The sequence below is a fragment of the Schistocerca piceifrons genome, chromosome 1 (genome assembly GCF_021461385.2).
Source record: "Schistocerca piceifrons isolate TAMUIC-IGC-003096 chromosome 1, iqSchPice1.1, whole genome shotgun sequence".
Taxonomy (NCBI): Eukaryota; Metazoa; Arthropoda; class Insecta; order Orthoptera; family Acrididae; genus Schistocerca; species Schistocerca piceifrons.
The window spans coordinates 363,889,725-363,917,340 of record NC_060138.1 but is presented as its reverse complement, the minus strand read 5'-3'; the positions used below and the strand labels follow the sequence as shown (position 1 = coordinate 363,917,340).

General features: G+C 45.5%; 1 pseudogene; it reads left to right on the top strand.

Moving 5' to 3' along the window:
- Positions 1–8,699: 8,699 nt before the first annotated feature.
- LOC124728797 lies at positions 8,700–8,817 on the top strand (annotated as a pseudogene).
- The last annotated feature ends 18,799 nt before the right edge of the window (positions 8,818–27,616 follow it).

The following is a 27,616-nucleotide window of genomic DNA, read 5'->3' as shown; positions in this document are numbered from 1 at the left end:
TCATTTTTTTCAAAAACAATTTAATTATACTTCACACCTTTGGAGTGTTTACTATTAGATCCCAAAACGATATAGCTATATTCGAATTACAAGTATGCCTAAGAAATGTTTGAAATGCAGATTGCCTAAAGGGCTGTGGGACGCTGAAAGATGCCAAAGATAATTTTTGAAGTCTGTCGCCATCAAACAGAACCATCTTTAATCTGGATTCGACATAAACTAAAAATGGGGAAAAAAGTTGCAAAATTTCCAGTAAAACTCAAAGAATACACATCACGCATTCATGTAAGCGATTTGCCTCAATGGGCCATGAATCCACAACAACCTTCGGTGTAGATGCAACTTTACGTTCGAACTCCAGTGGGAGCATGAACGGCACGGAGGGCATGGTCTGCAGGTAGGCAGTGCTAAGTGGGAGTGTGGGTCGGCCAGGGAGCGTGCCAAGATAGTCCAGGCATTTTTGATAAACACTGTGTCTGGGTGGCGCAATGGTTAACGCACCTGCCCAGTAAGCAGGAGACTCTTGGTTCAAGTGGTTCAAATGGCTGTGAGCACTATGCGACTTAACTTCTGAGGTCATCAGTCGCCTAGAACTTGGAACTACTTAAACCTCACTAACCTAGGGACATCACACACATCCATGCCCTTGGCAGGATTCGAACCTGCGACCGTAGCGGTCACGCGGTTCCAGACTGAAGCGCCTAGAACCGCACGGCCACACCGGCCGGCCAGGAGATTCTAAGTTCGGGTCCTGGTCCGGCACACATTTTCACTCGTCGCCGCTGATTTCACAGGAAGACTCGATGCAGCTGATATGCTTTCTTCCCCCTCCACCTTCAATTTATGTAATATGTACCACATCTGTAGATTCTATGTGGTGTCTGTTCTTTCGGACATGCCGAAAGAAGAGTCACATTAATGTGACCACACGTCAAAAGCCTGAGTAACCATCTTTTGCAGCACAGGACGCTGCTAGATGTGCGCGAAGAGAGTCATTGAGTTTCTGGAAGATACCGACAGAGGGATGTGGCTAGCTGCGCTAACTCCCTCGGTTGAGGATTTATGGCGCGAACAGCCGGCTCGAGGTAGTCGCACAGACACTCGATTGGGTTTAAATCCGGAGATTACAGTGGGCAGGGGATTATAGTATACTCATTCCGGTTCTCTTCGAACCACGCACGTATACTGGAAGCTGTATGACAGTTGCATTGTCCTGCTGGTAGATGCCATCGTGCCGAGCAGAAACAAACTGCATGTTGGGGTAGACATGGTCCGCAAGGATATATGCATACTTATATAAATCCACTGTGCCTTCCAGAATGACGAGATCACCCACAGAATGCCACGAAAGCATTACCCAGACCATAAAGCTCCCTCCTCCGGCCTGGACCCTTTCGACGAGCCGCGCGGTTCAAGGCGTCTTGCACGGTCCGTGCGGCTCCCCCCGTCGGCGGTTCGAGTCCTCCGTTTGGCATGGGTGTGTGTATTGTCCACAGCGTAAGTTAGTTTACCGATGACCTCAGCAGTTTGATCCCATAAGATCTTACCACAAATTTCCAAAAATTTCCTTCCGATGATCGTTGCAAGGGTAATTATTTTCAGACGTCTCACGCCGTACACGCCAATGGCAATCAGCCATCTGAAAAGGTCACGCAGTGGACATCCACTTGTGCTACTGGCGTATAAATCTTAGTCTTCGTCGCCGATGAATAGCGGTCAGGATGGGTGCAAGAACCAAGCTACTGCTCCGGAGGCCCATACGCAGCAATATTAACTGAACTTTTGTTGAGGAGACACTGTTCGTATCTCCTTGTTTCTCTGGGCGGTCAGCTGCACGTCTTTTCGCCCGTACATATCTCCGCAGCCATCCGTCACCCCTGCGATCTACAGCCCGTGGTGCGCCAAAGGTGCCTCGGGGTCAGTTCTGGACAGCGTCACTTTGCCGTGCACTGTATACTTTAACCATGGCGGCATGCGAACAATTAAGCAAATTAGAAAATTCGGAAATAGTTCCACCCTTGGCCCGAAAGCCAACAATCATGCCCTTTTGGAAGTCGGATAAATTGCTCAGTTTCCACATTACGACAACGACTGCACTGTTTTGCGGGTCCTCCCGACATGCTCTATATAGCTTCCACTGTTAATGCTGCCACCTACCTCCTGTGAGTGATTTTTGAACATTGACGTCGGACATAGGCGGAGGTCCCATTAATATGACTCTACCGTGTAATTTCTCGTGTCAGTTCCATTTAATTTCGTTTCGAGGCATTGAACCTAGATGTTTATGTGGTGATACATTCTCCAAAAGTTCACCACTGATGGTTAGCTATGATACATGGGCAGACTGTATTCGTCGCCGTCATAAAGGCTCAGCATCTTGTGTGATGTTGTACTTTGCTGTTGTGTTCCCAACACGATCATCTATAGTTCACATTGCTGGGTTATTTTGACAGCAGCCGTTACATTTCTGACGTGTTTAGGCTGGTGGTCGTGCCCTATCCCCAAGGTCTCCTTGACGTTATCTTTCAACAAAATAACGGAAGACCGCATGTTGCCCATGGTGAGTCTCACCCATTGCAAAACAATGTCATGGGTTGCCGAAAGACTGGCATGCCACCTATCACAAATCACTACTATTGAAACAGCGCGGAATGACATAGACTCTGTCCGCAGCTCGTGGTCGTGCGGTAGCGTTCTCGCTTCCCACGCCCGGGTTCCCTGGTTCGATTCCCGGCGGGGTCAGGGATTTTCTCTGCCTCGTGATGACTGGGTGTTGTGTGATGTCCTTAGGTTACTTAGGTTTAAGTAGTTTTAAGTTATAGGGGACTGATGACCATAGATGTTAAGTCCCATAGTGCTCAGAGCCATTTGAGCTATTTTGAACATAGACTTACCTGTCACCCAAGGTCATTTCGACCCGACGCCACCGATGAGCTCAACAGCTTGGTCCCTTAGGAATTCACATACATTTGAACATTTGACTCGACACCCATTCGTGTTAGAGCCATTTTGCTGCGCGAGGTGTCACCTCGACATAATATATTTCACACGCTGTAAAGAAAACTACAACTACAATATATCATCTACGTATTTATCCTTTTATTTTTCATACTTTACTGTTTATGCACAATGAGTAAAATTTCGTTATTTGATAACGTTCCTGATGCCGTAAATCTTAAATGCCAAGTGTTTCAATGAAGGTGTGACTCGATAATGACGAATTTAATATACACAGAAAATGAAAACAGGTTTTGAAAAGGACCATTATTCCTCAATCTCGTGTGACTGGAGACAGTCTGTGCCTGAAAGAAAAAAGAGTAATCACTGATATGAAGGGTGTCGCGTGAATAGTTATCGGGTTAGAGTCTCGTTCGTTATCCGAATTAATCACACAAATCTCCAAGAACGACTACGCACGACAATCCATCGACTCCAGAAAGAGCTATCAGTCGGTCAATACGTCTGGTGTCTGCGCATGGTGAAGATCACCGTGCTGCATCAGATTATGCCGCAAGTTCCCCTTCTGCTGATGTTCTTCCGCCACTTTCTTTAACCTTCAGTTTTGCAGCCATACTTCTTCCGGAAGGCAAAAGCTTTGGTTTCACACAGGCAGCCCGCCGAATCATCAGAGATCACTTAGCTAAGTATTCCACGACGGATATAGTCACTAATGACGCGCGATCTGAGGCGGCTTGACACGATTCGAGCGGCTCCCCTCGTCGGTGGTTCGAGTCCTCCCTCGGGCATGGGTACGTGTGTTGTCCTTAGCGTAAGTTAGTTTAAGCTAGATTAAGTAGTGTGTAAGCCTAGGGACCGATGACCTCAGCAGTTTGGTCCCATAGGAACTTACCACAAAAAAAAAAAAAAAAAAAACGCACATCAAAAAAAGTTTTGCATCACCTCGGTTCCGAGAGTTCCGGAACATGTACAACAAAACGGAATAGACATCAACATAAACATCATTCCCGCCCTTTTTATTGCTCATGAAAACCACACATTGCATGCATACAGCGAGACCTTCAGAGGTGCTGGTCCAGATTGCTGTACACACTGGTACCGTTAATACCAAGTAGCACTACTAGAGATGGATGCCTGTATTCGTCGTCGCATACTATCCACAAGTTCATCAAGGCACTGTTGCTCCAGACTGTTCCACTCCTCAACGGCGATTCGGCGTAGATCCCTCAGAGTAGTTGGTGGGTCACGTCGTCCATAAACAGCCCTTTTCAATCTATCTCAGGCATGTGCGATAGGGTTCATGTCTGGAGAACGTTCTGGTCTCTCTAGTAGAGCGATGTCGTTATCCTGAAGGAAATAATTCACAAGATTTACACGATGGGGGTGCGAATTATCGCCCATGAAGACGAATGCCTCGGCAATATGCTGCCGATATGGTTGCACTATAGGTCGGAGGATGGCATTCACTATCGTACAGCCGTTACGGCGCCTACCATGACCACTAGCGGTGTACGTCGGCCCCACATAATGCCACCCCAAAACACAGGGAACCCGCACCTAGCTGCATTCGCTGGACAGTGTGTCTAAGATGTTCAGCCTGACCTGGTTGCCTCCAAACAGGTCTCCGACGACTGTCTGATTGAAAGCATATGCGACACTCATTGGCGATGAGAACGTGATGCTAATCCTGAGCGGTCCATTCGGCATGTTGTTGGGCCCAACTGTACCGCGCTGCATGGTGTCGTTGTTGCAAAGATGGACCTTGTCATGGACGTCGGGAGTGAAGTAGCGCATCATGTAGCCTATTGTTCACAGTTTGAGTCGCAACTTGACGTCCTGTGGCCGCACGAAAAGCACTATTTAACATGGTGGCGTTGCTGTTAGGGTCCCTCCGAGCCATAATCCGTAGGTAGCGGTCATTCACTGCAGTAGTAGCCCTTGGGCGGCCTGAGCGAGGCATGTCATCGACAGTCCCTCTCTCTGTGTCTCCTCCATGTCCGTACAACATGGCTTTAGTTCACTCCGAGACGCCTGGACACTTCCTTTGATGAGAGCCCTTCCTGGTACAAAGTAACAATGCGGACGCGATTGAACCGTGGAATTGACCATCTAGGCATGGCTGAACTACAGATAACACGAGCTGTGTACGGCGCTGCTCATGCATGGTTGTTTACATCTTTGGGGCTGATTTAGCGATATCTCCGAACAGACAAAGGGACTGTGTCTGTGATACTATATCCACAGTCAACGTCTATCTTCAGGAGTTCTGGGAACCGGGGTGATGCAAAATTTTTTTTGATGTGTGTAATGTTGTCACTAAAGTTACTTCTATCGTCAAATGAAAAAGTGTAAGGCCGAAGGATCCGTATTTTTCGTGCTCCGCAGTTGTTTAGTTCTGTCATACCTTCGATCTCAGAGATCTGAACGAAGTCACCGTATTCGCAGAGAAGGCGTGCGTCGGCAACGAAAGCAACAATCCTTCCGCATCCTTCGCACTACATACCGTCATAGCTGACATAGGGCTTTCACCTTTCACGTTAACGACTGTAAAGTTTAAAACAAAATCACAAAAAAATTCTGCAAATACATCACGCACATTCTGTCATAATTACAGCTACACCATTAGCTTGTGTGACTTGCGGGACGCGAAGTTGCTGTTCTGGCGACCTTCCTGTCAAAAAAATCACATTAAATTGCCCTGTGAAACTGCCTGTCAAGCTAGGGGTGTGAAAGCTCTTAGGAACATAGTTATTAAGTGCTGCAGCCTTGTTTTAGATAGTATCTTCTACAGCGAGGTAAAAATTGAGAACATAAATCTGCAATTTCACATACATTTCACAAAGTCATGAAGAGTGATAGATTTACCACCAGCTGTAATGACTGTCTTCGCTATTTCCACATGCAAACCACAAAGGTCTGAAATAAGAATGTTAGACGTAGCCATACGATGGACTGCTTTGTGTCCCAAGCCTTGACTGGAACATAACCCTGCAACTCTACATGCGATATCGGAATTCCGTTCGCTGGCATGTTAGATCAACTTACACAGGACAAACAATACGCACTGTAAAAGATGGTTGCACTGAACAAAAGCTATAAACTCACCTTCTACAGCCTAATGAATCTTCGGTTGCTGGTGTCCAAAATTAAAGCATCAAACGGAAAATTTGCGAGGTTGCGTTTATTTTGCCACAAAGCAGTATAAACAGGTGATAGTAAAGTAAAAGCTATGTAAAGAATGCCTAACGTAATCGACTGCAACATGCATAACGGTAGACAAAAGTGTTCTTATGCGCCGGCTGGAGTGGCCGAGCGGTTCTAGGCGCTACAGTCTGGAAACGCGCGACCGCTATGGTCGCAGGTTCGAATCCTGCCTCGGGCATGGATGTGTGTGATGTCCTTAGGTTAGTTAGGTTTAAGTAGTTCTAAGTTCTAGGGGACTGATGACCTCAGAAGTTAAGTCCCATAGTGCTCAGAGCCATTTGAACCATTTTGAACCTGTCTGTGGGCGTCTTGTATGTGCCATACTGCACCGTCTGTGACTGTGTACCGAGCGATTGTGGATTTGGGACTACCCTGCAAACACTATCCCGCTTGATAAGTGCCCTGACGTCATTGCCGGCGTGGTTGTCCGTTGATCGGAATGCCACCTTCAGTCAGAACACGATGGAACGGCTATGAGATTGACAGTTTGTATGATTATATCGTGAATTAGACACAGGACGGGAATATAGCAGTTTGTTGTTTAATTTTGGACACCAGTGCATTTCCACTGACTACTCCATGGCTTACGGCAAATTTAAGACAGTGGCTACAGATTCACCCTACTGGGATTCAGTGGCCAAATAATCTGTGGAAATGCATTTAGTAGACAACCTGCTCAACCGAGAAAGCGTTTGCAGCCGACAAATCATTTTACGTCCGCGTTCTCAAAGGAAATATTCTGAATCTTCGTGTCAGCCATAATTATCAACAATATTCGTAAGCGCTGTGGATTCTTTGATTCTGCGCTTGCTTTGTTTTAGTCTTAGACGAATGAGATTTAAGGGGGTAGGACGTGAAACGGGCCGACTTGGAGCAGGAGAGGCATCACAGGACATTTTAATTTCCAGTGTGTATACTTTTACAAATAAATGCATAAAACTTTGTCAGCATCACCAGGAGGGATTCAGGATTCACACTCATTGCAGTGGAAGTTCGAAAACATAACATAATAATTTTTTTTCGTGTGAAATTTCATCATTTTTTTCACTTACTAATGGATGCATTTGTTGCTATGGGTACCCTTTTCCTCATAAGTTAGAGAGATTCTTCGATGAATTTTGCACATCATACATACCATACTCACAGCTGTATGGAACTCTAGAATTTATTTAATTTATGAAAAAACGAATGAACTGTTATATTTTAAACTTCAAATTTTATAGTTAATTACCTCAATTTTTACCACAGTTTTTAATAGATTTGGAAAATTCTTGAGTTTCATACACCTTTAAGTATGGTTTGTATGCTGTGCACAATTCATCGAAGAATCTCTCTTACTTATGAAGAAAAGTGTACCTATAGCAACAAGTGAAAAAAATGATGAAATTTCACGTGTAAAAAAATTATTTCGTTATGTTTTCGAACTTCCACTGCTATGAGTGTGAATTCTGAACCCTTCCTGGTGATGCTGACAAAGTTTTGTGAATTTTTTTTGTAAAAGTATAGACAGTGGAAATTAAAATGTCCTGTGGTGCCTCTCCTGCTCCGAGTCGGCCCGTTTGACGTCCTACCCCCGTTAATCTATGACTGACGCTCTTGTTACCGATAGTGTTATCTCTGGTGCATGCGCGCTTACTCCACAGTGATTTAAAAACTTGCAAGCGATTCGCCTTGAGAGTGGCTGAAAGGTTTTCAGTCGAAATATCGGAACATGAATTTAAAAAGAATCACGGATGCACGCATGAAACGTGTTCACCCCATTGTTTGAATATCTGCAGTTTGACGAGGTGAGTGAGCGACTCACAAACAGCCACTGAAAGTACACTGCTCGACGGAAGTACAGGAGCCTAGAGAGCGCGGTTAAGCTGCGGTCTGTGTTGTACGCCCAGAGAACGTGGCTACGCTGTTAGGCGGCCGCTGAAACAAAAGAAGCGGGCAGAGAATCCCAAGGACGGCGGAGGCGAAGCGGCGGCAGCGGTAGAGGCCGGGCCGGGCCGCGGGCCCGCAGCGCACGCGCCGCCAGCCGCCGCCAGTCGATAGGCAGGCGCCGCCGGAGGAAGGAAGGAAGCGGGGCCCGCCGGCGCTTCTGGCCGACTCTCGAATAAAGCTACCAGACTCTCTGCCCTAAACAAGCGGGACACAGTCACTACACAGTGTATGGGACCCCTGCTCATAAAGCTATCGCCCTTATTACCGACGTAGCTGGTGCACAGACTGTATGGCACTGGGTTCGTACGCAGGTTCTCACCCGCTCATCCCGACCTAGGTTTGCGGCAGTCTGTCACAGAGAACAGCTTACACTCTTGAAACTTCCCCTTTGTATGTAAAGAGTGACAGTGCTGGAAAAACTCTTACATTCTTTCATTTTAAAACAGCTGTGCAAAACTGAACGTACTCAGACACTTCTCTCTTTACTTATTCTGATCATCACTAAACTGACACACAATATTTTTAGCGCAACGCAATATGACTTTCAATTAGCCCAACAAAAGAATGGCCCTGAGTAACAATAGCCTATACCCTTCATGAATCACTTAGCCAACGGCCTTGCCGCAGTGGTAACACCGGTTCCCGTCAGATCACCGAAGTTAAGCGCTGTCGGGCTGGGCTAGCACTTGGGTGGGTGACCATCCGGTCTGCCGAGCGCTGTTGGCACTCAGCCCTTGTGAGGCAAACTGAGGAGCTACTTGATTGATAAGTAGCGGCTCCGGTCTCGTAAACTGACATACGGCCGGGAGAGCGGTGTGCTGCCTCTCCATATGCGCATCCAGTGACGCTTGTGATCTGTGGATGACACGGCGGCCGGTCAGTACCCCTTGGGCCTTCATGGCCAGTTCGGACGGAGTTTAGTTTGTTTCACGAATCACTTACTTCACAAAATCTTCGTGACTCGAACTACTGCAATACAGCGAGCGCAAATACTGTCAGCGAAATAAAAGATCGATGGCACTAACTACTGATAGGCATAGTTAGCAAATGAAAGATTTTGATAGAGAACAAACAATGTATTTACCTTAATAGTGTTCAAAAGTCATAATATATATAGCAGTTCATGGCATCCAATGTTACAAATTTACTGCCTCTGATGGACACATGTCCAAATCATCCGCTGTCAAAACTCCGCCATCTCTCTCCCCACATCCACCACTGCTGGCGGCTCACCTCCAACTACCCAACGCTACGCGCTGTTCACATCCAACTGCCCAACACTACACTAGCGAATGTTCCAACAGTGTGAGTCCAACCAGCCACAGACTGCACACAGCGCAGTCAGCGATTTCCAAACAGAGCGCTACGTGGCGTCACCAACATAAAAACCTAAACAGCCTATTTACGTTCTTTGCTACGAGGGGCGTTCTACTGCTGTGTCTTCTAAAGCAAGACAGAGCGAGGGCAAAAGCACCACTAGCGCAACGATGCGAGTTGGTGCCATTGCTATAGAGACTCGCCACTTGCGCCAGTTCCACCAGCGCCACGGGTGGCGCTGAGGATAAAGATATCGACTTCGCCTTGGCCAATTGCGGCCGAGTATAATCCACTAATGACGGGGCGACAACGGAAGATAGAAGAGCAGCTCTGGTCCCCTTTTTTATAGATCATCGTCCAGGACTGACTTAGACAGCGAACGTCATTTACCGAAGGCTTAGAAGTAAATAGACTGTTGTGTATTGCAGACATCACCATTCGACAAGTCACCAAGATAAGTAAACCTTTTTAATTCGTTTGTGTGACTTTGTTACTAATTTGTTGGAGTGTTGCAGAACCTTTGCCGCTGTGGATACGCCGGTTCCCGTCAGATCACCAAGTTAAGCGCTGTCGAGCGTGACCGGCAGTTGGATGGGTGACCATCCGGGCAGCCATGAGCTGTTGCCATTTATCGGGGTGCACTCAGCCTCGTGATGCCAATTGAGGAGCTACTCGACCGAATGGAAGCGGCTCCGGTTACAGAAAACCATCATAACGATCGGGAGAGCGGTGTGCTTACCACACGACCCTCCTATCCACATCCTCATTTGAGGATGACACGGCGGTCGGATGATCCCGATGGGCACTTGTGCACTTGTGGCCTGGAGAGGGGGTGGTTGTAGAACCTTCGTCCTCCTATCCTGTTACCTGACCCTGGGGAATAGATTTGTAATAGTGGCAAGGATAGATTGTCTTAGCTGTTTACTGCACCAGACACTGTTTCACGAACTCAAAGTCGGCGTACCGTAACAACAGCAGCAACTCGATCTCCATAAGAGTAGCGACGAGACATTTACGAAAACTGGCGATGAGGACTTACAAAAAATGCAACAGACTCTTTTCTAAAAGCAGACTGGTTTTATTTAGGATTTCACTATACGATATTATTCCCCACTCTTTTGGCTACATAATATTAATTTTTGACCGTAAATTCACCATAAAAGTGTCAGACCTATTATCTTTATATATTTCCTTGTAATAATTTTATATGGGTAACTGTATTCGTCTTTTATTGCATCACAATTGGTTTCTATAATAGTTATCAATATTTAAAATCTGCTGCATGTATTTTACCTAATGTGTTTTATCAGATTATGTTTCTTACGTAAATGATGACTACATCTAAGCCCATAGTAGCGACATCTATGTAGGATGTAGGCCAACATATTTCTGATAGCTACTGTACTTCAGTAGCCAGTTGCAAAAAATGTATGTGAAATCTTATGGGACTTAACTGCTAAGGTCATCAGTCCCTAAGCTTACACACTACTTAACCTAAATTATCCTAAGGACAAACACACACACGCATGCCCGAGGAAGGACTCGAACCTCCGGCGGGACCAGCCGCAAAGCCGATAACTGCAGCGCCCTAGACCTCTCGGCTAATCCCGCGCGGCCCAGTTGCAAAAATGACTGTGTGGACGATGTGGCCTATTCTACACCTTATTTTAGATCTATGTGACGATGCTGTGCTGAATATATTTATATGTTTTGACGATGCCATTACGGCCTTATCACTTCAGGACATGGTGTGGAAAAGATACGTTTTACCGTATTTTATCTGTACATTTCCCTGGTTGTATGATAATATATTGTGATACGTAATGCTGTATTGTGTTGAAAGACACACTGCTCACTAGGTGTATATATTTTTATATTATAGATCTGAGGATGGTCATGACTGACTGAAACCGGTCATCGTCAAAAGAATTGATATTGTGATCAAAGACTGGAATGAAAAACATTTGACAGTATTGGATCACTGTTCATATACGCGACTATGTCGCAGCTGGTGAAGGGAGTATTCTGTTGTCGAGAATCATTAACAACAGAACGGGTTCGTTGCGAGAGGAGTAGTCATTGGATGTCACCTCAGTAACAAATCTATCAGGGAGATTTCAACACTTCTAAAGCTGCCAGTTCGATTGCTCGTAACACGACCGTGAAGTGGAAACGCAAAGGAACAACCAGAGGTAAACCACGAACATGTTGATCTCGTGTACTGACGGACAGGACCTTCGCGCATTGCGGAGGATCGTCGTTACAAATGGCATGAAACGAGCGGAAGCAATCACTCGTGAGTTCCAAACTGATGGCAGTAGTCCTGCTAGCACAGTGACTGTGGTTAGGAAACTAGAAAGAATGTGGTACAGCCGTCTAGCACCTCGGAACCACACATTTCTATAGTCAATGCACAAAGAAATTTGTTTTCAATGTACCATGCTGACTGTTCTGCGTCACTCAGTGTTTATTATGTGTGTTGAGGTTGTGTTAGGAGCGGCAGCACTGAACAATAGGTGACTGCAAATGAGTGATTTGGAGCGATGAATCACGCTACACCCTGTCGCAATCCGATGTAAGGTTTTGGGATTGGCAAATGCAAGGAAGTTTACCTGGCATCTTGTATAGTGCTAATAGTGAAATATGGAGATGGTGATGTTACGATATGGAGGTGTTTTTCGTAGTTAGGGTTTGTCCCTGAATTGAGCTTAAAGAAAGGCTAAATGTGGAAGAATATGAGCAGGTTTTACACCATTGTGTACTACGAACAGCAAAGGACCAGATCGCACACCATTATTGTTTGTATCAGCATCGCAGTGCATTCTGTCATAAAACAGCATCTGTGAGGCAATGGTTTGTGGACAATAACTTTCCTCGTTTTGGTTCTTGACGAATAATGGGCTGCCACTGCTCGACAGACATTCACACACCTCACTGATAGTCCACAGTGGAATTCAAACCGTAGTAAAAGTGAAGGGTGAATACACTACATTTTAGTGGCCACGAATATGTGTCCGGATACTTCTGACCACACAACGCATCCCATCTTCTGATGGAGGACCCAAGCGTAATACTAGCTACGGGTAAATAAATCGCTTACTCAACTAAGCTATCACTTGTTGCAGAGTTTCCTCATGTAGTAATACAGGTTGTTTGAAGAGAAAAGTACGAATTTCATAGGATGAGAGAAACGATTACTTGAACCAAAAGTGTTCAAATATGAATTGGCTCTAAACTGAGTTGTAAATCAGATGAGCACCTGTAAGTGCCTAGAACCACTACGAAATGGTTTTATTTGATTGTTTACTGTCGAGATCACAAACTTAAATTGTGAAAAGTGAATTTCGAAAAATTCACAATGTATTTCCCAATGTTCACAATAAATTTTCAAATAACGCACCATCTACTTCAAAGCACTTTTGAACTTCGAGAACATTGCGTTACATGTCATACTGCAGCGATATGTTCTTATGCGAGGGCAGCTGTTCCCTGATGAAACCTAGCACGTTATCTTGCTTTGCACATCTCCCTTCAACCCCACAAACAACAACATTATCAAGCCTACAGATTTCGGCGCCCATATTATAGTACGACCACGACCAATACAACGATAGGAAAAAGTGCGGTTGAGATGCTACCTCACATGGATTGTAAAACCTGGAGGGACCATCATGCTAGAAGTGAATGAGAGTCAGTGTAGCCAATATACTTAGAACAGATCGAAAGCACGTTAGTTATGTGACTTATTATTTGTTCGTACAAAATAACAGAACGTATGAACAAATCGCAGATCATGAATCATGCTCCAGTACACAAAGAAATTTGTTTTCACTGTGCCATGTTGACTGTTCTGCGTCACTCAATGTTTTATATGTGTGTTGTTGGCTCCGTCTGGTCTTGATGGCGTTTAACCAACGAGTTGTAATAAAGATAGCATCTCACGCTTCTTACTTAATTACTCACATAATCTAAGTAACACACCACTGTCTCCAATCTGACATCGATGAAAGATCACGCAAAATCACATTACATATCCGCTCGCATCCATTTTCACTGAGCACAAGAAGGTGGTAATATTACGTTATTGCAGCGGCTGTGTTGTTAAGAAGAGCACTGCACCGTTCTTCTTAACGCAGGCTCTGCAGTATCGTATTTATCTGCCGACACCAAGCAGCGACTTTCTATTTCAATGTCCTCCCCTGTACGGCAACTACATAATGTGCGTACGAGTGGAGACTGTTACGTAGGAACGACGACACATGGAGATTTGTGTGTGGCCGTAGGTCGTGTGCGAATATCCAAAGCTGTTAAAGTGGTCGCTCAGCATAACGCAGGAAATCGGGGTTCGAGTCCCGGTCCGGCACAAATTTTCACTGTCGTCATTCCCTCACACAGCTAATAGTTGTTCGTATTCGCAACTGCGAATACAGTTCATGTATGGAAAGGATTTGCGAGACGAAAAACCGACGATACACACACATCTTACGTAATCAGTCACGGCTAGCTGTAGTCGTCTGGAGTTTCCTTCGTGTGTTCCACGTTGAACTACACCACAGTAGTAAAGCTTTGTTAGGGTAAAGGCTTGACTAGTGTTTGTTTCATTTTGAGTGAAAATAATTTTCTAACTTTTACAAGTAGGCAAGAGAGAAATTTTCTGCGTTATATGACCATTTTTTCTTTCCATTTTAAATACGCAACCAAGATTATGCCATGGCATTCCGTTGTTTTTCCACAGGGTGATTGGATACCATCACCGATAACAGGCGGGATTGTGTAACTTTAGGTGGATGAGCAGGACCTTTGAGTTCTTAGGGTTAAGTTTAAGATCCAGGTATTTAAAAAGGATGGCATTTGTACATGACACGGCAATAACTATGTTCTTAGCGTTGGAGCTTGCATACACCTGAACGTCGTCAGTACATAAATAGGAGTTATGGGAATGGAGCGCAGATGAAACGTCATTGACATATAGCGAGAAAAGCAGTGGAACGAACAGAATCCAGGGGGACTCCTCAGAAAACTGGTTTCCATGATGGCCTGTCCGACCCACAGACAACTCGTTGACGTCTGTTTTAAAAGTAACTTCGGACCTCTGCGAAAGTCAACTGTTTCATTTTCATAAGCAGTATGTGGAAACATCCGGAGCGGGAAGGAGCCCCCTGGTCCCCGGCACAAATCCGCCCGGTGGACTTGTGTCGAGGTCCGGTGAGCCGGCCAGTCTGTGGATGGTTTTACGCGGTTTTCCATCTGCCTCGGCGAATGCGGGCTGGTTCCCCTTATTCCGCCTCAGCTACACTATGTCGGCGATTGCTGCGCAAACAAGTGCTCCACGTACGCGTACACCACCATTACTCTACCACGCAAATGTAGGGGTTACACTCGTCTGGTGTGAGACGTTCCCTGGGGGGTCCACCTGGGGCCGAACCGCACAATAACCCTGCGTTCGGTGTGGAGCAGCGGAGGGGTGAAGTGGACTGCGGTAGTCGTCGTGGGGTTCTGGACCACTGCGGCTGCGGCGGGGACGGAGCCTCTCCGTCGTTTCTAGGTCCCCGGTTCACATACAACATACATATGTAAACAACCAGTATCAGAAGCAGTATCAGAAGCCTTGCTGGACTCAACAAGTGTTGAAATGCTTGCTTCATGCCTGTCACTCACACGTTTGACGTCGGTAGTTACTTTGATTTATGTACTTGGCTGCACACTTGAAAACAAGAAAAAAACGGTGATGCGTGTATTCGGAAGAAAAGCAGTGAGTAGAAATATGTTTCTGGCTGCTCTAAATGCTTTCAGAACGAAAAGGGGGCATACTGTGCATATACTAACGGAATGTGATAAATACGATCATCCAAAAAGAATTACACTGCACAATATTTTAAAAATTATGGACTGTTTTTCTCTTAGAATACCTCTTAGTTCCATGAGTAGTTTCATAGGTCTTTGTAAAAGAGAACTCTTGTTACGAAGTTAGACAAACGTCCTGTTTGTACCATTATAAGACGTAATTGGTCGGGGTGAAATTGAGTTTGCCCGCCATCAACAAGCCGTCGAGAACCTAGCGACAGAGGACAGGGAACTGGGGCTATAGATGCAGCCACAAGATCGGCTACTGAGATTGGTGTCGGAGAAGCTGGCGACAGATAAACTCAGTGCTAATGTCGTAATTTACATAGACTTAGGAAGGCACAAGATCCTTTCCGTAGTTGCGACACATAAAGTGGCTCACGGGTACATGACAACACGGGTGGAAACTACAGGAACTTTTGTTGACACTGAAAAATCCGTCATTACTGCGTTTGAGAACAATTCAATCAGCACCCAGAGACGTGACGGATCGAATTCAAAATGATTCTCCAATGAGAATTTGCGGGAGCTTTATTAATGTTACTTCAGGAGGATAGCGTCAAGGGAGAGTGCTTTGAATGCGGGTAAAAAAAAAAAAAAACTTTTATTGGTATGGTAAAATTTCTTTTATCAAAGCACACACAAAATTTTTTGATGCGGCTGTGTTACTACAACAAGTAATCAGAATTTTTATTTCTTACAGGAAGTGTTAATTATGTAGCTAACGATTACAAGATACAGTGAGAGTCCATATATTTAAAATACAAACAAATAAAGTTCCCTTAACTGGCAGTGTAACGATACTATCCTCTCACTCAGCTATTAAAATAAATAAAATAAGAACTCGTATTCTGTTCGTTGAGTTTTCTGTGCTAAGCACAGCACGTACTGCGAGCGGCCAGTGCTGTCGCCTGCAGATCAATGACAGCACGTATTCTCGAAGATGACCACCCGGAAGGCCAGAACATTGCCACATGTGGGTTCCCGCGAACGGAGAGGACATCTAATGGCCCAGCCAGGCTGCTAAAGACTGCCTGCTACTTACTGTCTTAGTAAATCACGGGTCAGAGACACGAGGGCTGTTCGATAAAGAATGATCCTAACAATTTTGATGGTTCTTCTCGAAGTAGTCTCCAATGAATGCGATGTACTTGTCCCAGCGTTTCTGTCAGTCTCCAAATACATGCTAGAAACCATTTTTTGATATGTCCTTCAAAATCGCCTCTGCAGCCTTCACCACTGCTTCTGAAGGTTGATAATGCTTCGCACGAAGGCATGTTAGGGAATAGAAAAAAGTCACATGGGACTAAATCCGGACTATAGGGAGGGTGAGGGATGCACTTCACGTTGATTTTTGCAATATAGTCAGCAACAACCTTGGCAATATGCGCCCGCGCATTATCGTGGTGCAGCATCCAGCCTGCTTTACGCAAATGTGGTCTTCTGTGACTGATACGGACTTGCAATGTTTTCAGGACATTCCGCAGTATTATCCAGTTACTGATGTGTGTGCAGGTACAACATGCTGATAAACCATTCCACGAATATAAAAAATGAGGTGACCATAACTTTCCCAGCAGAAGAAACCACTTTTGCTTTTTTGGGGGTTGGTGGTGAAGATTTGTACACTGAGCGTTCCTGTTTGCTCTCAGGATCAAAACGATGTAGCCAAGTTTCATCAGCAGTGATTGCATTTGAAAGAAACTCCGGATCTTCCTCTAACATCAACTTTAACTGCATGCAGACCTGCACACGAATGTACTTTTGTTCGCGAATCAACAGTGTTGGAACCCATCGCGCACAAACACGTGTCGTACGTTATTTTTCTGTCACCAACGTTCGGGTGGCACCAAATGAAATGTTCAGCATTTCAGAAAGTGATCTCTTTGAAATTGATTGTCTCCCCTCTTTAAACTTTGTGAACCACCTTCGATCTGTGCTGTAGGGAAGAACAGACTCTCCATAGGCCTCTCGTAACACTGTATAGTCCTCAGCTGAAGATTCGTTGAGACGAAAGCAGATTTTCAAAGCCCCATATTGTTCCTCGCGTGTTACAGCTGTAGGCGATACTGAACATGTCTGAGCTGCCTGCCTCTGACAGGCGGGAACCAGGAGTCCCAACAGTGAAACTACTACGGCGTGATTGTTGCACATTAAGCTAAGAGAATATCACATGATTAAATTTTAGCGCGAGAAATTGTGACCATAACAGAGCAGAAATATCTAGAGCCGAACACCAGTAATTATACTGTCAGAAGAGAGATATATCCACTTTTGCTGTATTCGCGTGTTTGAGCTGTAGGGGGGGGGGGGGGGGGGGAGGGAGATACGGGAGTAATAATACATGCTGCCACAAAATAATTTTCAGCACAACGCGTCATCAAGTGATTTATGGTGTGTTTCTTCTTTTTATAGCTTTTGGAGCCATTTAGAGATCACTATTTGTTACTTTCTGTATAAACAGCAAATGCGGATTTATCGGTAGCTTAGGTTAGAGACAAGCCTGAGTCAAGAGAACTAATACTTAAATTAATACTTAAATACAAGCAAATATTGAAATGCAATAGCATACGTAGACAAAGTGGTGGAGGGGGGGGGGAGGAGGGGAAGAGATAGTCGCACTGTGATTGGTTCGAGTTTCTTAAGAGGTGCTTACTCAGCAGAGCGTGCCATCTGCCCAGGATTCTTTCCACAGCGACGAGGTGAAGTTTATGAGTATCGGAGATGCGGAAATTTGGTGGCTTTGACTTCTCATGCAGACTTGGTGGAGAGAAGGAGACGAAGTGGGGTGCAGTGTCGGTAGTTGACAGTGGTGTTAAAACTCCTTTCTGCCCGCTAAAAGTGAGAAACATTTATGTTTCTGTTACAGTTGTGAGATTTTTGGAGTTTATGTTAAAATCAGGAGTATGTTACACATACTGACATTTGCAATGCTTTGCTAATGTTTCACTTAATGTGTTGGTAATGTACAGTCAGGAACATTTGAAAATAACGCACCAAGAGGGAATCGTCGGTTCGAAATATGGTAAACTGCTCCTCATAGACAGAATAGGAAAGATACCAAATGGGGTTGAAGAATATCATCAGCGTAACACTGGACCATTAAGATTCCACGTACCACAATTAGAGGGGACCGGCTATCATAGGCTATGCCCCCCCCCCCCCCGGACCATTACGCCAGCTCTGCGGACAGTGTGGCTCGAGACACCGTGGGCGGAACTGTACCGTTCACCTGGCTGCCTCCGCACCCAAATGCGGTGTCGTACGTCCCCAACACGAATTGGAATTCATCACTAAACACCATATTTTGCCAATCTGTGACCGTCCTCGTCGTTCTCACTTTGCAGCGCTGCAGACGAAGTCACCGATGTCTTTGTGTTAACGGCAGAACACGAAAGGTCGCCTGGACTGCAAATTCGCTTCCACAAGGCATCAGGATATGGTTTGTGGAACAACTGACACCCGTACGTCTGTTTGCATCATGGCGTGAGTCATTGCAGCATCCCTGATCGCTTATCACACGATCCTTCGAGCCTATCGCCTCATCGTTTTCCTGGTTGCTCCAGACCCGGTCCGTCGCACTTGGGTGCCATTTCGTGCCCACGGCTCCCAACATCGACTGACGGAACAGTCAGAACGATCGATCTGGCGAGCTACACGGCGTGTTGACCAGTCTGCGGTTTGCACGTCGATGTTTAGACCCCTCTCAACCTGCTTAACTGTGAGAAATGCCGTCGGACAAGTCTATCCTACTTTATGCGCCTACCAATGTCCTTCTTTCTTCCGTATATGATCTGCACTACGCATCTTTTAAATAGAGCCCCCTGCCCGATTGGAGCGCCAGTGCAGGATCTGTGGCAGTACGCATTTGCACCTAACTTGTATCATTTGCATATCGGATCTCACCGTATTTATTTTCAAAGTTCGCGGTTGTATGTTTCTTCCCTCTGGGTGCGCTATTTTCAATGTTCCTGAGCGTATAAGGGCGATCAAAAAGTTTCCGTTCGATGGCCGTATAGTCCAGAATCGGTATGCCAATCAGGCAAAATCGCCGTGAGCACATAGGCAAACATCATACCGATGCACCAGATTGAAGATACCCGTTTGGTAAAACACTGTGTTCTGCTGCATGAAGAAGTCTGTAACTGGCTGGTGCACTTTCTCTTCCTAGAGGAAGCGTCAACCCTTCACTGCCTTTTTTTAAGGGACCTAAGGCGTGATAGTCGCAATGCGAGAAATGAGGACTATAGTGGGGGTGCTCGAGTGTCTTACTGTCCCATTGTCGAATTTCCAGCCTCCCAAACCGTCCAGCGTCTTGTGTCGAATCGCGACAAGCACTGAACTTGCCGCACCATTCCACAACGTTGCTTTTCGACAGGCGTTCTGCCTGTACACCTTCTTCATACTCCGATGGATATCTGCGGTGTTTGTCCTTCGGCAGCCAAGAAAAGAATGATAGCACGTTGGCCTGTTTGGACGTATTTGGTCGCCATAGTTCACGTTTCCGCATTTACTGTACACACGTCGGAAAGACACCAGTGCTACTCTAATCCTACATGTCGGTGCTGATATACATGCGTTGGAGTCGCGCTACATTTCATACACGCTGTAGGTAACGCCCTCAAATCGAAACTTTTTGTTCGCCCATTATATACGAGTATGTATTAGGGGATTTCAAAAAGAAAATTACACAGTATTATGGAAGAGCAAGTAATTTTCACTGAATGCAACCCTACACTTCAAAGCGAGAAATAAGTATGTTACTATTTATTTCTGTAAACGACGGTCGACATTCTACCAATGTTCGGTTTCTCGGCGACAGAAATCCGCCTCTTGGTTACTGACCCACCCCAGAACCATGATGTGAATGTCCTCGTCGTTCGAAAATCTCTTTCCCCCGGATTCACTTTCAGCTTGCCGAAAAGGCGGAAATCGCTTTGTGCAAGTCTATAACTACGACCTCTACCGAAAACATACCATTGTCAAAATTACACTACATTAAATTTTCTACAAAAAAGATCCCGTTCATTTTTTCTCTACGACTAATAGTTTGCCTGTTGCGAGCAAGAGAATATAGAAATTTCTCGCATGGTTTTTAAGACCAGATGTATTATGTTTGTCCATAAAGTCGTAGCGTTTTCGTTTTGCATGTTGGTATTTCGGTTGCTGTGGGCTTATTTATCAATGGTCGTTTTCTATTTGTAGTTCACTGTTGCAATTTGAGGACATATTGTCATTGTCATTTGTAGATACTGAGTGGAGCTTTGGACGCTAGAAAATAGAGTCCCAAGCGGAGAAATCGGAACATTTCCGAGCTATTCTTCTGTTTGCGTTCAGTAGAGGGGTGACGACAGCGAAGGCAGCCAGAAACATTTGCGCCATGGATGGGGATAATGCCATTGGACAGGGCACACCCAGAAAATAGTTTTCTCGTTTTGAGGAGTCTCATTTTGACGTTAGTGACTCTCCAAATTCAGGTGGTGAGATCGTTTGAACATATTAATCGACATTGATCCACGTCATTGTACTCGAGAATTGGCAAATGTGACGACCTCTGATCATTCCACTATCGTGTGCGATTTGCGTGCTATGGTGAAGGTCCAAAAATCGAATATATGGGTGCCATAAGCTCTAAGCCAAAATCAGAGAAATCAGTGGGCGGCCAGATGTGCATCTCTGCTTGCTTGTCAACAATTAGCTCTTAAACAACATTGACCATTCCTATCTGTATCGTTACTGATGACGAGAAATGATGTCTTTATTCTAACGTAAGGTAAAGAAAGGAATGGTTGAGCCCAGACAAAGCATCAACTCCCTGTATAAAGACCTGCACACATCCAGAGGAGATAATGTCATGCATCTGATTATCAGTGACGGTGCGGTGCACTACGAATCTCTTCCACGATGTGGAACCATTGTTGCAGACATTAATTGCAACTGCTGAGAGGTCTTGCAGACGCAGTCCAGGAACAACGACCAGGAATCCTGCATGAAATGATGCTACTGCATGACAACATCCGCCCGCATTCTACTAGACTGACGAAAAACACTATTTGGATTGGGAAGTCATTTCCCACCCACCTTATTCCCCTGATCTTTCGCCCTCAGATATTCACCTTTTCCGCTCTCTATTGAACAACTTTCAAGGAACTTCCTTTCCGGTTGAAAATCCGCTGCGAAAATGGTTGAGCGAGTTTTTCGCCTAAAAACCACGTGATTTCTACAGTTGTGGAATCGAAAAGTTACCCCAGCTTTGAGAGCCTGTTGTAAATACTGGAGAAGGATATATTATTGATGACTTAAGTCTCTGTTATGTGTATCTGTTGTGTTTATTTAGAGGAAAAGGTGTAAAAATTGGCACAGGTGTAATTATGGGCATCCTTCATGAAGAGGATATGGGAACTGCTGCAGTCTGGCGATCAGGACTGAAAACGGTGCCTATTCTTGATAGACGATAGCAGTGAACAAAATGGTTCAAATGGCTCTGAGCACTATGGGACTTAGCTTCTGAGGTCATCAGTCCCCTAGAACTTAGAACTACTTTAACCTAACTAACCTAAGGACATCGCACACATCCATGACCGAGGCAGGATTCGAACCTGCGACCGTAGCGGTCGCGCGGTTCCAGACTGTAGTGCCGAGAACCGCTCGGCTACCCCGGCCGGCAGCAGTGAACAGTTGGAAGCATTGTTTTAAGGAGTGTAGTTACAGCGTCAGTTATTGTGTGAACTGGTGTATGTTCAGAACTGCAAACGTTTGATGGGTATGTGAAATGGTTTTCTTTTTATATCCTTCTGATTATTTTAAAAAGATTTCTCAGTGATATCCACAATAACGAAATCCTAAGCTACTTTTAGAAGCAGGTTTTACGTTACACGTACTTTTAGGTTAGACGTGATAGTGGCCATATTGCTTAAGAATGGTTGGTGCAAATATGGGCCAATTGGGCTGGTGTAAAAATGGGCCCGTATTTAAGGAGGGCCCACAATTACACCATCTCTTCTCTTAACAATGTAAAACATTTAAATAATTTTATGAGGGATATGTTTGGTCGAATTTTGTTTAAAGTTCATATATACAACTCACAGAGCAACAAACAAACAAATAAAATTTTCAAATTGCAATAATAGACCCTAGTGCTTTTGTTTGTCCTTGCAGAATGCCGAGAACGAAGAAGCGCTGTGAATGTAAGAACCACAGGTATCAGTGGGATAAATCTCAGACCTTACGTGCCATAGCAGCTGTGAAAGCAAAGCAGGCTTCTGTGAAAGGTACTCGGAGTGCCCCGTATCACTTTGCAGAGATTCCTTAAACTTGATAAAGTCCCTGAGCAAACGGTGCAAGAGACAAAGCTTGGAAGGAAACCGATTTTGAATACAGACCTCGAAAAACAGCTGGTTTCTTATCTCATTGAGATAGAGGAAAAATTCTTTGGGTGCACTTTGGTGGATATGAGAAGAATGGCATTTTTACTTGCCCAGAGAAACAGTTTGATAGCCCCTTTCAGAGGAGGAGAAGCAGGATGAGCTTGGTCTGATATTTTTCTTGAGAGACACAAGGATCAGCTGTCAATTCGCAAACCTTGTGGAACTTCATACGGCAGAGCCTTAGGCTTCAAGAAAGAGAATTTGATGGTTTTCTTTGATTTATTGGCAGACGCCTTCAACAAACACTCATATGCAGGAGACCGAGTGTATAATGTGGACGAGACAGGCCCATCCATTGTCAAAAGCAAAATTCCAAAAGTGATGGGGGTGAAAGAGAAGAAAGAAATTGCAGCTGCAACGTCTGCGGAAAGAGGGGCTACAATCATAGTTATCGCATGCGTGGGCGCTTCGGGATATTATGTCCGCCAATGATAAATTTTCCTAGAACCAACATGTCCCAAGCAATCCTTCAGGATGGGTTCAAAACAATTTATTCACGGAATGGTTCGTTCACTTCATTGAGAAGACATGTCCGACTGAACAAAGGCCTGGTCTCCTCATCTTGGATGGTCATTACAGCCACGTTCGAAAACGAGATGTGACTGACTTGGCTAAAGAACACCACGTGACTATCATCTTCCTCCACATTGCACCCACAAACTGCAGCCTCTAGACAAGACGTTCATGGGACGTCTGAAAACGTGCTAGAGCGAGGCAGTGACAGTATGGTTGCATCACAATGGGCAACCTCTCACACCTTACGATGTTATGGAGGTGTTTGCCCAAGCCTACCTTCTTACTCAATCAGCTGAGATAGCAATAAACGGATTCAAGGAAACTAGGTTATACCGTATGATCTGTTACATCTTCACCGACGCTGACTTCATAGCTGCTGAGTTGGTTGCAGTTTCTGAATCACATGCTCCTTTACTTGCTATCTCTGCACCATCGACATCATCTGCTTCTTCTTCGAGTTATCCTGATGTACAGTCACATCATGCTCTAGCTATGCCAGTTGATAAAGCCATTGAAACACCAGGAAGGGACTTTAACAAATGCAGTTTCACCATTCGACATATCTCCTGTCCCCAACATTAAGTAGAGAACCTCAACACGGGGACGAAAAGCAGCAACCACCTGCCACATCACTGGAACGCCATACAAAGATCAGTTGAAAAAGCCGCTTGACAAAAGCACTGTCAAGAAGAGGTCGTTGAGTTTCTCTGCGGTTAGAGGTGCAACATCCAAAGGCCTTCAAAAAAGAAAATTTGTTCCACAAAAGTATCTGATTTATCATTGGACTCTTCAGGCTCCTGCAACCTTCACCTAGTGGACAGCGATAATGACCTTGATGTAAATGATAGGGATACACCCGATCCAAGCGATGCAAGTTGCGTCTGCTGCGATGAAAAGTTCTCTCCAGATAGGAGAGGAGAAGTGCAAATTAAATCTGTTATGTGCAAAATATGGGCACACATTTAGATTGTACTGGCACTGAAGGAGCAACTTACGTTTTGCGATTACTGTAAATAATTTCAGATATCATGCGTAATGTACAAAAGTTGCTTTTTGTAGACTAATCTACCAATCTGCATCGTTTTAACCGATTTCATTAAAATATTTCAAAAGATTGGTGCACCTTTTTGTGGATGCCTGTATTTGCACCCCCTTTTTTACGTTCAATTTTAGAACCTCCTTGTACATCTTTGTTTTCGAAAAGAAATAATGGATACTAATCATTGTTTCACCTCTCATAATTTCTTAAACTTGTTATACACTACTGGCCATTAAAATTGCTACACCAAGAAGAAATGCAGATGATAAACGGGTATTCATTGGACAAATATATTATACTAGAACTGACATGTGATTACATTTCCACGCAATTTGGGCCCATAGATCCTGAGAAATCAATACCCAGAATAACCATCTCTGGCCGTAATAACGGCCTTGATACGCCTGGGCATTGAGTCAAACAGAGCTTAGATGGCGTGTACAGGTACAGCTGCCCATGCAGCTTCAGCACGATACCACAGTTCATCAAGAGTAGTGACTGGCGTATTGTGATGAGCCAGTTGCTCGGGCACCGTTAACCAGACGTTTTCAATTGGTGAGAGATCTGGAGAATGTGCTGGCCAGGGCAGCAGTCGAACATTTTCTGTATCCAGAAAGGCCCATACAGGACCTGCAACTTGCGGTCGTGCATTATCCTGCTGAAATGTAGGGTTTCACAGGGATCGAATGAAGGGTAGAGCCACGGGTGGTAACACATCTGAAATGTAACGTCCACTATTCAAAGTGTCGTCAATGCGAACAAGAGGTGACCGAGGCGTGTAACCAATGGCACCCCATACCATCACGCCAGGTGATACGCCAGTATGGCGATGACGAATACACGCTTCCAATGTGCGTTCACCGCGATGTCGCCAAACACGGATGCGACCATCATGATGCTGTAAACAGAACCTGGATTCATCCGAAAAAATGACGTTTTGCCATTCGTGCACAGAGGTTCGTCGTTGAGTACACCATCGCAGGCGCTCCTGTCTGTGATGCAGCGTCAAGGGTAACCGCACCATTGGTCTCCTAGCTGATAGTCCATGCTGCTGCAAACGTTGTCGAACTGTTCGTGCAGGTGGTTGTTGTCTTGCAAACGTCCCCATCTGTTGACTCAGGGATCGAGACGTGGCTGCACGATCCGTTACAGCATGCTGATAAGATGCCTGTCATCTCGACTTCTAGTGTTACGAGGCCGTTGGGATCCAGCACGGCGTTCCGTGTTAGCCTCCTGAACCCACCGATTCCACATTCTGATAACAGTCATTGGATCTCGACCAACGCGAGCAGCAATGTCGCGATACCATAAACCGCAATCGTGATAGGCTGCAATCCGACCTTTATCATAGTCGGAAACGCGACGGTACGCATTTCTTCTCCTTACACGAGGCATCACAACAACGTTTCACCAGGCCACGCCGGTCAACTACTGTTTGTATATGAGAAATCAGCTGGAAACTTTCCTTATGTCAGCACGTTGTAGGTGTCGCCACCGGAGCCAACCTAGTGTGAATGCTCTGAAAAGCTAATGATTTGCATATCACAGCATCTTTTTCCTGTGGGTTGAATTTCGCGTCTGTAGCACGTCATTTCGTGATGTAGCAATTTTAATGGCCAGTAGTGTAGTTAGAATGAGATTTTCACTCTGCAGCGGAGTGTGCGCTGATATGAAAGTTCCTGGCAGATTAAAACTGTGTGCCGGATCGAGACTCGAACTCGGGACCTTTGCCTTCCGCGGGCAAGTGCTCTACCAACTGAGCTACCCAAGCACGACTCACGCCCCGTCCTCACAGCTTTACATCTGCCACTATCTCGTCTCCTACCTTCCAACTTTACAGAAGCTCTCCTGCGAACCTTGCAGAAATAGCACTCCTGAAAGAAGGATATTGTGGAGACATGGCTTAGCCACAGCCTGGGGGATGTTTCCAGAATGAGATTTTCACTCGGCAGCAGAGTGTGCGCTGATATGAAACTTCCTGGCGGATTAAAACTTCTCTACCAACTGAGCTACCCAAGCACGACTCACGCCCCGTCCTCACAGCTTTACTTCTGCCAGTATCTCGTCTCCTACCTTCCAACTTCACAGAAGCTCTCCTGCGAACCTTGCAGAAATAGCACTCCTGAAAGAAGGATATTGTGGAGACATGGCTTAGCCACAGCCTGGGGGATGTTTCCAGAATGAGATTTTCACTCGGCAGCAGAGTGTGCGCTGATATGAAACTTCCTGGCGGATTAAAACTGTATGCCAGAGCGAGACTCGAACTCACGACCTTTGTCTTTCGCGGGCAAGTGGTCTACCAGCTGAGCTACCCAGAGAGCACTTGCCCGCGAAAGGTTAAGGTCCCGAGTTCGAGTCTCGGTCCGGCACACAGTTTTAATCTGCCAGGAAGTTTCAGTAGTGTAGTTGTTAATGAAGGTATAAAATCTAGAATTTTTACAAAAGAAGGTACTTTTAAGTCAAAAACAAAAGAGGGTGTCCATATTTACACCTCTTTAACTTATGGAAAAACGCTACGAACTGAGGTACTAACCCAATATCATCGCGGATTGCATAGAACGGCAGCGGTAGGGGCAGCTGAATCACCTTGTATAGTCCAACAATGATTACCTACCTGCCACCTTACTCGTCAGTAAAAATATGAGTTTGTCCTAGAGGTTGTTGCAATTTTTATTCACAACTACCGAGTCGGAGTCGGAGTTGCGACTGAAATAGGAGGTTCTGAGCTTCTGTGGACTGAAGCGAAGCAGCGCAACGCCACTGAAATGCAGAAAGGCTGCGCAATAAAAGCAGTGCTGTGAGCGCAGAGATACCGGGCAGTCTCCGTGGGGGAGAGGGAGCGGCGGCCGCAGCTTGGCGGTCAAGCGACTGCGCCGCGGCCACGACTGCGGCTGCGGCCCGCCCGCCGCTAACGACGCTGGTAATGGCTGGTAACGAGCGGACCACTTACCGGCGGACTGGCGGGCAGGCGCGCAAATTTGAACAGCGGCCGCAATTACACGCGGCGGCCGGTGGCAACCAGCCGGGACCGGCAGCGCTCGGGATCGCTAACCGCGCCGCACCTCCATACGTGGCTAGACGCAGGAGCGTATCCAAAAGAGCTGTCACGGCGGTCGTCTTCCCACAAAAAATATTTGCGAGAAGCGTTTGTAAGTGAGGCGTTCAATACATAATGTTGCACATTTTTTTATCTCGGCCACTTTCGGCTAAGAAATTGAGGAACTTGTGGGACATAGTGGAATATTTCCGCGTCTGCCGCTATAGTTGCGATAGGTGGCTACGCCGTAGAAAGCCTTCAAAACGGCATCCGTAACGGAGGCGCGTTCCAAGCAGAGAGCTTGAGTCATTGTCTTTCCTTCGGAGGAAAACCAGAGCGTTACAA